Genomic DNA, 15,041 nt, shown 5'->3' on the forward strand with positions numbered 1-15,041 from the left:
GGGGGCGGGGAAGGTGTTATTTGACTTGCTGTTACACATTTTGTATATGAATGTATGTGTGTATGAGGTTCATACAGATGCAGGTGGTTATATGGGTAAAGCGATATTTCATTTTATCACCGAATTCAAATAGACATTCAGATAAGGATTTACGTGTTCAAGGTTATAATAACTGAAATCTGTATATAGTGCATTGTATCCAGTATATACAAATGCCAAGTTTGAACCGGCATATTTAAAGAAAAAGGACAAAATAAGAGCAATTCCTGGATTTGCTGTCCTTCCTGACGTCAGATTTTTTTTTTTAAAGACCCCATCTCCCTATTGCTTTCTTTTTTCAGCATGAAAACCATGGTTTAGGTACAGAAGTTCCAAATCCTATGGTTCTAAGCACATTTTTATTTTAAACCAAGGTGGATAAGAATTTACCTAAGTAAACGAGGATCAAATATACCATTCCCTTATCTGCATTACAGAACAGCTGCTTTTTTAAACCCTATGGCTGATTCTTAATCTGAAGTGAAATTGGGCATGTATAGTATCTTGAAACTGCATCGTCACTCCGAGCTCTTAGTGAAAGATGGAAAATCTGAAAGAAGGAGGTGAGTAAGATTTCTCTGGTGTGAGTGTAACCTCTGCAATTTTTAAGGAAAATTAAAATTGACCAGTAGCCAAAGAAACACTAACTATAGTAGTAATATTGTATATATAGTAGCAGCAGGTCTCCAGGCATTTGGGAGAAAGAAGCCCAATGAACAGAGGCTATATTCAGGAAGGTTTAGATTTAAATTCGGAACTGTATTTTGTTGTTCTTGTAGGGTCAGTTTGCTATTTTCTTTTTTACTCCAACTTTGCAGCAGACCTAAAATCTTCATAAGCTAACACATTCATTATAATTCACTTAAAAACATCCAATGATGGCCTGTATGTTGAAGACAGGAAACAGAAGAAAAAGCAAAGGGCATATGATTTCTGAGAACTTCAGTCTTCACAACAAAATAATAACCTAAGCATGTAGAAGCCCCAAATCAGCTATTCCTGCCCCGGGGTTAGCAAGTAAACCAGAATTCTAAAATACTATTTATAGATTTAAATAACACTGAAGGTTTCATTTTTTACATTCTTTAGTCAATTCAAAAATAACTTTTGTCAGTGACAAATCTTCACAATAAAAAAAGCTTGCAAAGTTGTCAAGGTCCAAAATCATGTGCTTCTGCAATTACAGCTAGATAGTGTTGACAGTGTGCAATGTCGTCTTTAAATTTTGTAAAGTGAGAAAACGGGTAACCTGCCTTAGCAGCTAGTATCCAAGGGGTTTTGTTGACACTGTGACGTTATTAGCTGATGGAAGGAAGAATTTTGGATAAACTGAAATGACTCAATAGTAAACTTCACCTTGAAAGATGCTGAGGACCTCCTTGAGAAATTCTGGTCATACTCAGCTTCTGAAGTAGTCGTGAGTTCTACTTTGCTTTTATTAGCATATAATAGTATTCATTCCCTGACATAAATTCTATCGCAGGGTGTATATGAATGGATTTGAAACAGTCTCTGCACTACACTACACGCAAATTGTATTATGTGTTGTTAAAATACTTCACATCCTGTAGGGTGAAAGGTATTTTAATGAGACATGTAGTACTACTTCAGTGCTTTTATTTTAAATAATCTTCTGATGCTCTGTGTTTTTTCCATCACTCTTAGCCATGTCTACTTTCTGGCTTAAAGAAGAATGTCAGATTTGCACTGGATTATCCCAAGGAAATAGCAAACATTAATTGTGAGTTATTTCATGAAGAGGTGTAGCCTTCTGAGTTAAACTGAAAGTATGAGGTGCTGCAATTTGTAAGGCATTTTTCATTTTGCAAGAGGTCAGGTGGTGTTTGGTTTTTTCCCTAGCATGACCTCTGTAAGTATAAGTCCTCTATGTGTTTCTCTAGTCTGCAAAGACTGGGAAAGAATGGCCGTGGCTGTTTCCTCTTAATTTACCCCAGAAACTATTGGCAGAATTGGGTTAAAACACAGAATTTGTGGTTTCCGGTGCAGTGTAGTGAATTGACATTAAAGTGGAAGACCATAAACTTTAAGCATGCACATGTGAAAAAGAGATGTTGAAGAGGAAATAATCAATTTTAGTTTGTACAATTTAAATGTATTACTGTAGCTTGTTTTGTAGTTCTGGTGATTTATCAAATGGAATTAACACAAATTCGAAAAAGTTGATCATGCAAACTGGAGGTTGCCAGTTGTTGTGTCATTCAGTGACAGGGATGGAGGTGGTGAAGAAAATCAAACTGTTTGGTAGCATAGCCTCTTAAAGACTTTAAAGAAATCAAAGTACAGGATATCCAAACAAATGCATGGATAACCCAGAAGATTGCAACACCATGCTAATATTTATTGCTGGTAGAAACAGCCAATTGCAATTAGAATATAAACATTCTCAGCCAAAAATTAGAATATTTTCACCTTGGGCATAAATTCTTTTTCTGTAACACGCTGATAGCTAAGGTTAGATTAAGTATTAAAAGCACATTCTGTTATTTAGCCATACAAGATAATTATAACAGCTTCCTAATCATGGGCACACATAGGACGGTGTTAGCAGCCACTCCGCTTATGATTTAATAAATAAAAAATTTTGTCCCATATATTGTATAATGGGTGAAAAGTTGCTAAATCGTTGAAATTATTTGAATGAAGGAAGAGTTCTGTTAAGAGTTCATTAAATGTCAAATCAATTAAAAGCTGGTATTTTTAGGAGATCATTGCATACAATACAGAAGTTTAAAAAAAAACAGAGAAAAACATATTCCTTTATGGAAGAACTTTATAAAAGAACACATACAAATACTGGCAAGACATAGTAGTCTTCATCAGATTCAGTGATTATCAGCCTAAAATCTAGAAGTCTTAATATAACTAATAATAATATTAACAGTTAGGTGTCAGAAAGTTGGAGCAAACAAAGCGTGAATATAATGGGATTTGTTACACAATTTATCTTGGTAAATAAATCTCTACTGACCAGTGGTAGATCTTTGACTTGGAAATAAGCCACCACTGACAGAAAGGTTTCTTTGAAGTAGTTCTCATCTCTTGTGAATTTTAATTTTAGTTCATAGAATGTGCCTCATTCAATTACTTATTTTACCTTTTTTAGTTATCCTTTTAGAGCGTGTTCATAGCAGTATTGGTTTTACACTGGTGTAGCTGATGCATTTATTACCAGATACAAAAATTAGTTGGTGCTTTTGATTTTTGAAGGGATAGAGGGAAGAACTAGTTGGGAAAGAAAACAGAGATATGGCTTTCTAACATTTTAAGAGTGAGGGAGCAGGAAAGCAAAGTTCATGCTATTTTGTATTTTAATCCATTCCTTCGTTATTCTTATTGAAAACTTCTCTGATTAGTGCTTGAGGCAGTGTAACTTTTTTTTTTTTAACATATCTATAGGACTCAAGAGCCTTAATATGATTTCCAAAAAGAAAAGACTTAATTTAGGAAGCTATTCTAGATGTAGAATCCTAATATCTTCAGTTTTATTAAAAGACAGAACATAAAAGATTTAAAAGCTGACAAGCTTTCTGAAAATGTCATTCTTGAACTAAAAAGGCTAGTTTATCAAAGCATCTGATATTTATTTGTAAATACATCTACTTGCAGATACCATTTAGGCCACTCCATTATCTAAGCACTCAGCTTGCAAATACACTCAAGCCCTTAAACATTAAGTAACATTAATCAAACCCTTAAAAGGTGATAAGGTATACTAACGGAAAGTTGGAATTTTTGTCTTTCGGTGACCGCGTAAGTATTTGCAGTTTCTAAGGGCCTGCATTAAAGGAAGCTTACAGGATGCAAGTGTGTACGTTTGCCTCAGGTCTGGCTGATGTCTGTATGTGCACTATATGCATTCATAACCTCTTCTGGCAAAAAGGGGAGTCTTTGTGAAAAGGATTTTCGCTCCGGTCTTCGTCTTGCAGCATGTGCCGTAATGAAACTGCTCCATGAACAAAATCCAAGCATCAGTAAAAAAGAAATCCTGGGAATGCCTGTATTCACCTTTTGACCAACTAAGCACTGCTCTAAGTTGTAAATTATGAAATTTCCAGTTTCTTGTGCGTGTGTGGGGTCCCCGCTTTGATTTTAACACAATGAAGACCTGTGGTTTTATTTTCTGCCTTTCCTTTTTTGTTTTAAAAGTTGACCTGTGTCTGCCTTGTTACAGAAGGAACCTTTATTACCTCTGATGTAAACCAGGGTTTCAAAACACCAGTGTTTTCTTCTGAGAATTATTCCCAGTCTTCCCACCTACCAGAGGCTGCCTTTTTGCGATGTGATGCTCTGCTTCCGTCTGTTTTGAGGAGAATATATTAGGTTGAATATTGAATTATTTATGTTCATAGGAACAAAACATACTTACCCAAATGCCTGTGGTAAAGATTCTGAAAGAGGCTGTAAAAACCATCCAGGCAGATTCATATCGTCTTGTTAAATGAGTAAGGGTTTAACATGGTTCTTATTAGCTTGTCAAACCACAGTGGCTGTGTTTACATGAAAAACTTCTGCTCTCTTGCCTTGTGTCCACATGTGAACATACTTGGCTTACATAAAACCTGAGCTCACTAGGCCTCTTGGAGCATTTAGCGGGAGCACCAGACCAGACTTGTAACATTCCACATCGTTTGTGAACATAAGATAAAGCCAGTTTCGAGATCTGAGCAAGAATGCCCCTTAATCATGCTGCATACATGTGGAAATCAATGTCACAAGCCAGATGTATGAAAGAAAAATGTTTTTCTCCTCGGAACTTTCTGCCTCCCTTGGGCATTCTTATTGATGACCCAAATGCTCAACTTCATATCCAGAAGTTTTCCAGCACGTTGCTCTCATTTCATTTCTGAAATCTTTCTGCAGGATTTCCTATCCTTTCAGTACATTACATTTCTCGTTCTTCATGTAAGCTAATCAAATGTGATGCTGATGATGCAGGGGACAGGATGTTTCTTACATGAGATGTTTCTCCAGATAGAAGAGATCCACAGATGAGGATTACTGTCTGGCCTAAGGAGAACGGAAAAAATCTGATTATGTGGGAGAAGTCTACAATACAGCGCTATTTTAGCACAGAAGCAAAAAACAGTGTGCTTACAAAATGACTGTGTCACTGGAAGTGTTAGGCATTAAGCAATATCAGGAAAAGATTAACAATAAGAGATAATTACTGTAATTTGACTAGTAGATTAGGGAACATAAATAAAGAACAATATAAGCAAGTGCAATCATAAAACGTAAAAGGCTGCCAGTTATAGGAAATGACTGTTGTTCTTCAGAAAAAGGTGAAAACAGTAGGCAAGGAAGGCAATGGAGTTGTACAGTTTTGAGACTCATTTTTCTGCTTTATGACAACGACACTGCTGGTTAGCTGGGCTTAGTACAAGTACTACAAAATTACCTGCCATGTGAACAGTCATACTATAGTAAGCTGGATGTTATTGAATGCATGCTGGAAGATTGATAAGAAATTATAGGTATATAGGGCATATGTTTGTAAATATAACTGATACAATCTTAGAACAGTTATTCATTTATGTTATCCACTTTATGGATGGATAATAAGAGAAGATTCACATGGATTTGTGATAAATATTCTGTTCAATGGGATTGTTTGGGAGATCTCCATCACTAAAGCAGCGTGGATTATAAAAGAGCAGGTCAGTATCTTAAATGATGGCAAGCACTGTATAACATACCACCCTGGCTTCAGTGCAGAGGAATTTCCAGTGATCCTCACCATAAATAAATCCTCAATTCTTTCATTAATTTATAGAATCCTGCTGTTTCAGAGGAGAATACTGCTCACAGCATACCAGTGCCCTAGTTGTCTTTTTCTTGTTTATGCAAAAGTTTATAATTCCCAGCTCCTATCTTCATGTGACATGTAAGCCATTTTAGGTTCCTTTGAGACAGCACTTCAAGTCAATACATTTTTCCCTTGAAACGGAAGAGCCAATGCCCAGTATTATTTTATTTGCTACTTAGAAGACCCTCAATATATTCACAGTTAAGCTGGTTATAAGTTTATCTGCAAAACAGGTAATGCCATTAAAAGTATGTTTCTGAAAAACAGGAAATTGAAAAGTAGATTTTCAGATAACACTCAACTTTTCCTCCTTCACAGTCCATGTGAAGGAGAAATGGGGATAGTGCATCATTTTAAACAAGTTTCCTGCTGTTACGTTGGCATCTCAAATCAGTGCAGGATGAAAGTGTTGCAATTAGGTTACAGTTCACTCTTTCTTCAGCCAAAATCTTACTCTGCCTTAGTTGTGACAAGTCTCCAGCCTCTTTCACACTTACTCTTCATCCTGAGATCCATACAGAAGACAGTCGCAGTAGGTTAGGCTACATGGTCTTTATCCTGGTATCTTAAATCATTTCTTTAATCTTCACTTACTGCTTTTTTAACTTCTTTGGAAGTAAAAACAAAATAGGACTCTGCATAGTGTTCTCATTCTTTTCTTATCTGCCCATGTTGCTTATCTTATCTGTACCTTTTTTGTTCAGTGATGTTTGCTGCTGCTCCCTTTGTCTGGGTTTCTTTCCTACAGCTTTTTCTCGTCGCTTGGGGTTTTTTTGGCCGTTATTTCCTCATTACATTTAATTCTCTGTGAAACTCTTCTTCGACTTTTCTTCACTTTTCACTCAGATTTCTCTTCATTTGCTGCCAAGATTCCTTTAAGAAATAAGCAAAATGCTTTGGAAATATATATTTCTCCATTGTAGGTGTTTAAGTCTTAAGTCTCCTTGCTGCAACCCATGCTCTTCCTCCCCTGTCGTTCAGTCCCTGCTTTTCAGTTCCTCGCTGTGCTGTGTAGTGTGAAATACTGGACTGCGGAAGTTCTTTGGGGCAGGAGCCATGCCCTCCTGTTTAAACTGTGAGGCATCTAGCAACTTGTTCAGGTCTCCTTATAACTGTTTTCCTTTAATAATACTGTGCTGATGGAGAACTAATATTAGTAACTAATACAGTTGGGGGGGGGGGCACACCAAAACTACTTTTTTCAGTTCATAAAAAGTGCCTCTAAATTCAGTTCTTATGTACTTTGTTATGGATTCTCATTATTACTTGCACCAAATGACTGAGCATTTTACATTTGCAATACACCTTGCTATTGGGTTTCTTTGCGGAAAAACTGAGGGGGGCATAAATGTGGTAAGCTGCAACACAAAAGCAACATTTGTCAGAGTTTTTGAGGCTTGTAAGAGAGGATCATACTCTTTTTATAGCCTGTGGAACTTTTCATATTCTCTTTTTGAACCTGTTCATACTGTATTATGAAAAATAATTCTGTATTTTAAGCATAAGGGTTTTCTTAATACTTTGAATCAGTTTGAAATATATTGCTTTCATACTTTTCACTTTGGTTTTATATTGTCAGAATGAATAAGTGACCAAAATTTCTGTACTGTGCAGTGTTTTATAGAGTGATATTGTTGACACCAGTTAAGTTAACCTGTATTTTAACCTGCTGCACACATTGAAGCCTTGCTGATAATTTCTGTTGCATTTGCTTGGACTTCTCCTGAAGTTAGTACCTTGAGGTATGATGGAGGTCCCAGAGGGCAATCGATTCTGCGGGACTGCCTGCCTGCCCAGGCTGTCTGTTGTAAGCTACAGATCAATTTATAAAAGTGGTTCTGCTTACCTAGAGAAGAAAGCAACATGATGACTGTTGTAGGTAGAGTGCTTGTATAACGCGTGCTACCGCTGTGTAACATGAAGTGTCCGATTAGCTGGGTAATAAACGTCATCCTCGTGTGGTTTTGTTTCTTCAGAGAATGCGAGGTCTGAGGACGGTGGAGAGCTCCCTTTCCCATCTCTGGCAGCCCAGGTTTTCACTTGTTCAACACGTCAGTGGAAAACTCTCAGTCCCCTTTATGCAGGATCTTTCTGCATATGAAGACCCATTAAGCAAAGGAAAAATCCTTTCAGTCCTGATTTATCCAATACAGAGGAAATACAAGTGTTTTCAGACTTTTATACTGTGAAATAGCAGTAAAAACAATATATATATTATACTGCAAGAGTATCTGTTCTTTCTCCTTCCAGCTCTGAGTCTGGCCAAGGAAGGGAAGAAAAGAAACATATTCTAATTTAATTATAGGGTTAGCTATCTATTCATCTCATGCTTCTTGGTTTTTTTTTTCCCTCGAGGAGGAGTAGAATCCTGGAGACGGAACTTCTATCCCCGTAAATCTTTCAATATTGGATCACCCGAGCTATGGTTTGTGTGTAAGTCTGTTAGGTTAAAGTCTGCTAGAACCCAGAATCAGTACAGTTAATGTGAATTTTTCCTTGGTATAGCCACTTTGTCTAAAATGGGAAATATATTATAGAAAATTGCCTTTTTTTTTGACAATTTTACCAGCAGCAGAATACAGAAGTTGGAATAACCCAAACAAAGCAGTACTCATCAGCACTTACGGATGACTTAATCCCACAGCTTTTCTACTATTCTATGAATGTTATTAAACTTCAGTGTAAGCATCTGGACATTATAGGTGGGGAAGCAGACTGGTTGCAATAACTTGCTAGAACATATGAAGTTAGCAGAAGAGCTGCAAATAAAGCTCAGCAAGTCTGACGTGCAGTTTTCTTCACAGCCTGTGAAACTAAAATACATTTTTGTTTTAGTATTTGCTTTTTACACTGATTATTTCATATTTTTTTCCAGTCACTAGTCAGGAGGAGCCCAGAGGTATTTACCCTGAACCTCTAGTAGGTCAAGGAAAAAAAGATGGCATTATCCTTTCAGCTCTAATGGCCAGATTTTTAGTTTGAGTTTGACTGGGATTCTTTCTGCAAATAAGTAGATTTGGCATAGTTATCCCTCTAGGTCTATTTGAGATTCTATTTTTTTCTGTACATTCAGATTATCTACACTCTGTAGATACCTCAGATTATATATGTTAGCTGAAAACATACATTTCCATTTTACCAATGTTAAAGTAGAAATAATTATAAGTAAAAATTGTTTCTTTAAAAATAGAATGGAAACTTTTTTTGGACACATTTTAGCTTGTAGTAGATTTGAGTAAGCAACATCTTTTACATAAGCAATATGTTAATTATGTTTGCTTTAAATGGAGTATTACTAGAAAGAGGAGAAAACAGTCACAAACCTAGACTGACCAGTTTTTCAGTAACAAGAGTAATGTTCTGTTATTTTACTGTTCAGCTCTGTATTGCTGATCGAAGCACTATCCCAAGGCTTCTGCTAAGCACCATGTTGTTCATTTGATAGGGGGGATTTGGTTATGGTCGAGGAAGTCTGAAAAATGGCAAACTGACAGCAAATCTGGGATCATGGCTGGTAAAGCAGCTTTTGTGGTCACGTGCTTTTATTTGATGTGGTTCCTCGTGTCTCCTGTGCCAAATGGTGTAATGTACTAAAGTGATGAAACTGCAAAAGAAAAAAAAAGTCAACTATATACTTCAGCAACAAAGGAGAAAGAGAACGGGGAAGGAGATCAAAGCCCATAACATGAGTCTCAAAACAGGAAAAAAGGGCAAAAAGAAGGGAATTTCCTTCCACATGCTTCAGGCTGTTCTTGCTTATAGCCATCATGAGTAATAAACCCTTTAAATGCTTGTGTGGGTCTGCAACGTGCTTCAGTTTCAAAATAAGGCAGGTGAAAGCTTACAGAGAGTTAAGAAGGGTGTATCCTGGTAAAAGCAAGGGCTATAGTCTATAAAGTCTAAAATCTACTTTCCATCACTGGTACATAGATTTGAACATGTTTTAACATTGGCCACGCTGAGAGAAAAGCTCTTAGTTATTTCAAACCAGTATAAAAAGTCTTCCCATGCAGAGGCAAGTTTTTTGTTTATTTACATTTTCAAAGCTAGACAAATCTTTAACTGTATTGTTCACGATCATTGAAATTGTCATTTCCCTATTTTATGTGGGTTTTGCAGAAAGAATACATTGGATTAGGAACATTGTTGAGTGCAGTTGGTATTATATACCACTTTCTTTTGGTATAAAGCTCTTTAATGCTACGTTCACACTCTGCTCAGGGATAAGTATGATTCTTCTTACAGTGCTGGACCTCCTTCCCAAATACACGTTTTTTACTCTTTTCTCCCTTAGAGCAAAAATAACTGCCATTGTGCAAGGTACCTCCTCTTAAGAGCATGAAACTTTTCCATAGATGTTCTTTTCTTTGTGATACTTCTTTCAAAGAAAAGCTTATGCAATTTTGGGACATAGGGAATGGTAACAGGTAAAGGCAAAAGAGAGAGAGAGAGCAAAATGTATAGACAGTGTTATGTATGTACAAGTGCTTAACTGTAGTACCGTAACCTGTGTTAGCACATAACTTTATAAACTGTGATATTTTTATTCTTGTGGGACCCTGCAAGGTGTAGGGGGTAGTCTGAAATAATCCTTATTTTTCAGACTGAGCTCAAAAGTTTCCCAGCAGCATAGAGAAACCTGCATTTTTCTGCTCGGAGAAAGGGGGAAACGAACTGGATTGCAGGGAAGAGGTGGTGGGGTGAATGAAAGGAGTTTAGGGGAACTAGACAGGCCCAAGAGAGCATGGGGAGAGTTGTAGAGAAGGCGTTAGAGTAGGGATGGGAGTAGGAGCATCTTCCTTCATGCCTCTAAGTCTGCCTTGCCAGACCACCCAGTCTTCTGAGCATGGGACTTGGAAGCACCCTCCTTCTCTAGTGAAGTGGTGTTTTTAAGGAAGGGGAAATAACTGGTTCTTTACACATAAATACTCAAGAACAAAACCAGCCACTTCTGTAAACCTGTGAATTAATGCTGTGCCTTTTTTTTTTTTAACGGTTTGTTTCTTGAGTAAGATATTTTAATGTAATTACACGCTATCAAGAAATGGGAAAGAATTTTGCATTTTGTATGCGGGCCTGAATAAATAGATCCATTGAGAGACAGACAGAGCGAGTCACTTGGAATGCACCAGTCAACAGCAGAAATGTAAACATACTCCAGCTACGCGCTCTGTGCTTGTATTGCAGCGTGTCACAGAACAAAACTGCTATTAATGCAGGCTGACTGCTGCTCTTGTTGAATTCAGTAGTGAGTTCCTCACAAAATCCAGTTTAATTCACAGACCATGGATCAGAACCACATTGTATCTGACACTCTGGAAACCCAGGAAGGCAGGAACTTGCTGCAAAGGAGTCTCTGGTCCGTCTTAAAATGAGGGGTGGTATGAAGTTGGTTTGCAGAGCTGAGTAGGTTTAGAGTAACAGCAAGTGAATAAAATGCTGAGGCCAACAGATCTTTGTCTCTTGTGTTCCAACATGTTCATGCAACCTTATCTCATAGATAGGTAGATCTACCATGTATTTATCTTCATCCAGTACCAGTCCTAATGAAATAGCATCCAGTAAGACTGTTGCTTCATGAATGATGATAATTTTAGAAAGCCACTATCAGAATCTGTTAGAATCTTAGCCTTTAAAAAGTAGCAGGTTACTGGAAAAAAATTGTGTAAAAATCAAACCCGATTCAATTGGTTGTGCTGAAACTAGACTTACTCTGGCAGCTGTAGGGGAGCAATATTAATTAGTTTGTGTTTAAAAACAAAGTAACTTCCTCATCATATCTCTTTATGGTTTTTTGTTTGTTGGTTTTTGTCGTCTTGATAAAATAAATGTCACCAAGCCTGAGAGTGTGATGTTATAGTTGTTTTTATTCCTGGGTATAAAAATGTGTTTTATTTGTGAAGGGTGTAAAACAGTGATACCAAGAAGGAAAGCTTAATCACAAACAGAGGTATGTAAGATCTATGCTCCAAGAGGCTCAGCTATCTGGAAAGCAGGTCTGACGTGCAGGAATCTTTAGCTTGTGCTGGTGAAATCTCTTGGCAAATAGATTGTCCTTGACTATAAAAGGCTTCTTATGGCATTTTTTTGTCTTACACATTTTCTTTTGATTGGGCTTTGAGGGACCTCAGAAAGCAGCATTAGATACTGAGTTGCATGCTGAAATGCCCTTGCCTAATTTTCTCCATTTTACATGTCGCCTTGCACCTTTTACAGGTCCTTCTTATTTGGCGTCGAGTAAGTCACTTCTTTCTTCAGCTGTAGGTTTATTATAGGGTCAAAGGAACTATTATAGCCTCTTGCCCTGTCTCATGATTGTGAGGTACTGCAAGTATGTTCCTTTGGCACGACAGAGACATAGTACAGCATAGTCAAATCAAACTCTGAGCAATAGCTTCCTTACATGTTGAAAAAGAAGAGATAAATATCAGTTTCATAAGGCAGATGAACCTTAATTGCTGAATGTTTATAGAAAGTTTTGAGATGGTCAGAGGCAAGGTCCTGTGCAAATGCAGTATTTTATTAAAACATTTAATAAGCAGATTCTCTGACCCAATAGAGGGAACAAAGATGCCTGTCCACTCTTGATTTTTCCTACCCATAATTATTTCTAGAGAACATAAATTACATATTGTACAGCTTTATTCTGTTTTCAGAGGATAATTATACTAGAAATTCCAGCCTTCTTTTTGTGGAGGGACCTCTTTCTCAGAAACCACACCTTGTAGCAGTCTGTTTTTCATTTGAGAAGGGTTGCATTCCCATTTATGTCAACAAGTTTTTATGGATTGACTACTTTCAAAAGATGGATACAGGTAAAATGGGAAGCCCTTATGCACAAGTCATAATTCAGTCTGGAAGATGTATTGGAAGCTGATGATAAAGGAGTGGAAGCTTTTTTGCATGTGAAATCTGTTAGAGATTACTCCTAATTTCATGCCTGCTATTGTAACTGAGAGAGGAGCCTGTAATTCCTGTTGTAGTCATCTGAACGTCTCCAGTGGTATCTCCACGCTGAGGGGGAACTTGGACTTGGTTGCAAATGAGGCAAGATAAATGCAAAACGGACAGTACCATTTGCTCTGTATATGAGATTGGAGGCTTTTATGGATATATTTACATAAGCATTTAAGGAGTTTAAACTGAAAGCCAGGGTCTTAAAGTAAGGTTCACAACCCACATGTAACATACAGGAGGGACAAGTCTTTCATTCTCCAACATTAAAGACTGATGGACCCAGTATACTTTCAATTTCCTAAGAGCAAACTACTGTTTCGGAAATGTTCCGACTTAGTAATAATCTAATAGTCACGCTTCACTGTTTTTAACATCTACAAGTAGCAAAATTATATTCCCATGTGAGTAATTTTAGTAAGGGGGTAGCAGCAAGGAAACTGAATTTTGTTTTAAAAAAAAAAAAAAAAAAATCCTGTTCAAGCCTTACTTCTGCTGGAAAAGTTTGTTTGTTTTTTTATGTAGCTGTGGTGTACTTAAGGCTTTTTTTTTTTTTTATCATTGCATATGCAAAATCCAGACCTGCAGAACTGTTCCATGTGGTGAACAGTCTGTTGAACCCAGACTGTTTTGCCTGAGTAGCAGATTTCCATATACCTCATTATGAGTTTGGGGTTTTTTGATTTATGTAGGCTCTGTTCCTTCAAAGGGATGTATGACTGTAGACCTTTATACCTACAAAAGTGATATCTTATCAAGTACTGAGGAAAATACAAGGGCAGGTCACGTTGGAGAATAAGAGCCTTATTTTGCAGAGAAGGATTTTCTTTCCAGCCAGTTTAATCTTTCATGGAAACAGCATGTAATCAGGAGGCCACAAAGTAACTTAGCTTTTGAAGCTTTTTAATAGTACCCGACAGGGTTCTGGATGTTTAGTGAATTATGTAAGCGACAGTGTGTAATGCAAATTCATATCCCTTTTGATTGGTGAAAGATTTAGGTCAGTATTGCTAAAAGAAATGGACTTTAGCTGGTTGTTACCTTATAGAACCTGATTTAAGTAAAAAGTGCTAGATCTTTCCACACCAAAGAAGCCATTATCCTTGGCAATAGCAGGCGTGCTTCAGTCTTCCATCCTATGGTAAAGGCAATTGATTAAGGTGCCTAAATACATCTCTGAAGTTATCTTATTTCTGTGGATTCCTAGCATTCAGATTTCCAGTCTGTGCATGGACAGAGTTATTATCTTTGTTCATATTATTTCCTTCTGGGGATGAACAAAGTCATAGAATCAGGGAATATAATCATAAAACAATGTAGACTGGAGAGAACCTCTGGAGGTTGTCTGGCCAAGCCTCTCCTCAGAGCAGGGCCAGCTTAGACCAGCGTGCTTATGGCAGTTGTTCAGCTGAGCTTTGAGCACCTCCAAGGACAGAGATTCCCCAGCCCCTCTGGGCCCGTCTTCCAGTATTTGATTACTCTCATTGTGAAAATGTTTTTCCTAATAGCTAACCAGAACTTCCTTTGTTGCAACATGTCTGCATTGCCTTTCATCCTGTCACTGTGCACTTCAGAGAAGACTCTGGCTCCATCTTCTCTATATTTTTCTATTAGATAATTGAAGGCATCAATGTGCCTTCAATAACAATATGCCTTCAACTTCCCTCTTCAATATCCCCCCCTCCCCAGTGTTCTCTTAAGACTGAACAAACCCATTTCTTTCAGCATCCCCCCTTACATCGTGTACCTAATAATCTTTCTGGCCCACTGCCCCCTTGATCTAGTAGGCTAACATCTGTGTTGTATTGGGAGGCCCAAAACTAGAGTAGATGGCATGATTGACATTTGCATCTGGCCATCTATTACTCCTCAGTCCAAATTATTTTGCTTATTCTTAGCTGGTTTGACTGAAGGTGGCTTTTTGAATAATTTAAGACTCAAAGTCCTCCCTCAATAACAAGATACCTTAACTACAGTGCTCTGCATCTTATTGATGAGGGCTAAGAAACAGAACTGTTTACAACGAAAAAGCTATTTCCTGAGAGAATGCTTTGCATTAGTGATACCTTTGATTACAGTAGTTTAATTACAGTGGGTCATGGTATAACCTGTTTTTATAGATGGTATCACTCAATACTTTTTATATTGCCCAGCATAAAATACACTTCATCATGGCCCTCTAACTTTAAGCATAGGGCAAGAGGCCAGCGTAGAAATGACT

General features: G+C 37.4%; 1 protein-coding gene across 1 annotated transcript in view; it reads left to right on the forward strand.

The window, feature by feature from the left end:
- BRE (brain and reproductive organ-expressed (TNFRSF1A modulator)) overlaps positions 1–15,041 on the forward strand; it is a 173,100-nt gene that overhangs the window by 117,430 nt on the left and 40,629 nt on the right. The gene's annotated exons all lie outside the window — the stretch shown is intronic.

The sequence above is a fragment of the Pygoscelis adeliae genome, unplaced genomic scaffold (assembly GCF_000699105.1).
Source record: "Pygoscelis adeliae isolate BGI_AS28 unplaced genomic scaffold, ASM69910v1 Scaffold233, whole genome shotgun sequence".
Lineage (NCBI taxonomy): Eukaryota > Metazoa > Chordata > Aves > Sphenisciformes > Spheniscidae > Pygoscelis > Pygoscelis adeliae.